General features: G+C 55.7%; 1 long non-coding RNA gene across 1 annotated transcript in view; it reads left to right on the top strand.

The window, feature by feature from the left end:
* LOC107184358 overlaps positions 1-3,303 on the top strand; it is a 9,105-nt gene extending 5,802 nt beyond the window's left edge. Inside the window, exon 4 of the long non-coding RNA XR_001515184.1 lies at positions 2,658-3,303. This is a non-coding gene — a long non-coding RNA (uncharacterized LOC107184358). The remainder of the gene's footprint in view (positions 1-2,657) is intronic.
* Positions 3,304-3,309: the final 6 nt, after the last annotated feature.

Below are 3,309 nucleotides of genomic sequence, written 5' to 3'. Positions count from 1 at the left end.
ACATGGAACTGGTCCTGACATTTCCAGGCAAGGACAACAATGAGTGCCCAGCTCGCAAATGTCAACCTGCTTAGGAAACCATGACGCTTTAAAGAAACCCAGCTCTGGGTCTTTGGGTGACTCTGAGGTTTGCCAGATGTAAACCCGGAGCTGTGTTTTTGGGCCCTTGAGGTTCTGGGAGCCTCCTCCTCTGAGTTTCCCGCGGTGGCATCCACCCAGGACGGTTTTCTATCTGAGGCCGCTGTTTGCCCCTCACTGAAACCGGTTCATCAAGCCCAACATTTAGGGCAGGTAGTAACGAGGGCAGGGGCACCGAGGGTCCCGGACCACCCAGTCCAGATCCCCATGTCAACATGACTGGTGCAGGCACGGATGGGAGTCTCCTCTGGCCAGTGACCCTTGGAGCGTAGTCTCCTGGTTTTGATGTTTATACGGTCGAGTGAGGGAGAACATTTCTACTCTGTGAGGTCCCCTCCACTTTCCTAGTGTTTTCTCAATTACTTGTGCATGCACACACATGCACACATGTGCACATGAACACATATACTTGCACAATACACATAGTACATATGTTTATCTGTACATGCATGCACACAGTACACACATGTACACAATATATGTGCGTGCGCGTACACACACACACACACACACACACACACAGTCCACACACACTCCAGAGCTCCTTGGTCCTCATGTATCTCTCCTCCTCATTATTTCCCTCGGTAGATCAACCTGCTTAAATCCCTCCATCCTAAACCTTCCACCCCCACATACACTGACACACACACACACACACACTCTCACACACACACACACACAGTCCATACACACTCACACACACTCCACACACACACACACTCCACACACACTCCACACACACACTCCACACACACACACTCACACACTCTCACACACACACACACACAGTCCATACACACTCACACACACTCCACACACACACACACTCCACACACACTCCACACACACACTCCACACACACACACTCACACACTCTCACACACACACACACACAGTCCATACACACTCACACACACTCCACACACACACACACTCCACACACACTCCACACACACACTCCACACACACACACTCACACACTCTCACACACACACACACACAGTCCATACACACTCACACACACTCCACACACACACACACTCCACACACACTCCACACACACACTCCACACACACACACTCACACACTCTCACACACACACACACACAGTCCATACACACTCACACACACTCCACACACACACACACTCCACACACACTCCACACACACACTCCACACACACACACTCACACACTCTCACACACACACACACACAGTCCATACACACTCACACACACTCCACACACACACACACTCCACACACACTCCACACACACACTCCACACACACACACTCACACACTCTCACACACACACACACACAGTCCATACACACTCACACACACTCCACACACACACACACTCCACACACACTCCACACACACACTCCACACACACACACTCACACACTCTCACACACACACACACACAGTCCATACACACTCACACACACTCCACACACACACACACTCCACACACACTCCACACACACACTCCACACACACACACTCACACACTCTCACACACACACACACACAGTCCATACACACTCACACACACTCCACACACACACACACTCCACACACACTCCACACACACACTCCACACACACACACTCACACACTCTCACACACACACACACACAGTTTCACGATCGTCTTTACGGACCCTGTCATCTGAAGCTACAGCTGCCTTTTCCTTCGCTGAGCTGAGCTGAGCTTCTTAAAAGAGTTGCTCCCACCCCTCCATCCTTGAGCTCACCTCCCACTCACGCCCCAACCCCAGGCAGTGCCAGCTCACCCTCTGCCACTCCACACAGACTGTTCTTGCCAAGGTCACCGCGGCTGCTGTCTGTAAGCCCCAAGGACACTGGCAGTCCTGGTCTCACCCACCTCTGGACAGCAGCTCCCCTGGCTGCCCTCCTGGCTGCCTCCAAACCCTACTGTTGGTCTTTCACGCCCACCCCAGGCTGTGGGCACTCCCATCGCCCACCCCAGGCTCCGGATGCCCCTATCCAACCAACTGCCTTCTGTCCATCTGAGCTTGGTTCTCTCTCAGACCCCTCACACCGGTCCGTCCAAAGGGACTGCAGCCTCTCGCCCGCTCATTGGCACTGCCCGCCCCCCTCCCAGTTCCCCTTCCCGCCGTTCCCACAGCAGATACTTGGGAGCTGCCCTGGACTCCTCCCCGCGCTCCACTCCCATGTCCACCGTCTCCCATTTCTGTCCGTCCCCCCACACAGCCCCCCTCCCCCTTCACCAGAACAGCCGCCCGCTGGCCTCCCTGCCTCCTGCTTGCCCTCCTCCAACCCGGGCGTCTTCAGCAGCCAGGGAGGCCTTTCTCATCCATCTGATCAAGTCAGTCCCTCGCTTCCATTATCCTTGGACTGAGTTACGCTCCCCAGCCTGGCTCATCTCCTTCCAAATCTGGCCTCCTGCCCTCTACTCCCCTAAGCCTTTCCCCTCTGGGGACCACTGTGGTGCTGGGGGCTGACCCCTCCCAATGTCCACCTTTCCCAAGGCCTGGACACCAGGATGGGGTCAGAACGTAGACCAGTGACCCCAATGGCCCCACCAGCAGGCTACCGACCTGGGACAGAGGCCAGGCAGCCGAGCCAGGAGGACCCTCTGGGGAGGGCACCACGGAGAGATAGGAAGACCTGGTTTCTCAGTGACACCATTGGGTCCCTGGATCAACCTCGTCTGCAGCCACCGAGCCCTGAACTCTTTAGTCATATGACCCAATGAATGCATTTCCTTGATGGAGCTGGTTCAGTCCTGTCTCTGTCACTTGCAACCGCCGCCTCTGAAAGAATACGTCTCTCAACGCCTCCCCACTTGACCTTCTGCGTAGGCCGCGCTCAACACCCTGCTGGGCTGATGCTCCATGCCTCCTGGCTGATTCCCATTTGCCTTGCAAAGTGCAGCTCAGCTGTCACCTGGTCCGGGAGTTCGGAGTTCGCCTCTCCCCTCTCCGTCTCAGCGCAAGTCACTGCAATGCAGCCACCTGCCTGTTCACCTAGCTTGTCCCCTCCCATGGCTGAGAGCCCGAGAGGGTGGGGCATCTGCCTTCCTCCCCTGGGCATTGCCAGCTCCTCACATGCTCCGCAGCAGCTGGCACATAGCAGGTGCTTAACCAGTGTCTGCTGAGTGAGTCAGCACCCAAGCACCCC

This window comes from Myotis davidii, unplaced genomic scaffold (assembly GCF_000327345.1).
Source record: "Myotis davidii unplaced genomic scaffold, ASM32734v1 scaffold425, whole genome shotgun sequence".
NCBI classification, from domain to species: Eukaryota; Metazoa; Chordata; class Mammalia; order Chiroptera; family Vespertilionidae; genus Myotis; species Myotis davidii.
This window is presented reverse-complemented; position numbering and strand designations above follow the sequence as displayed.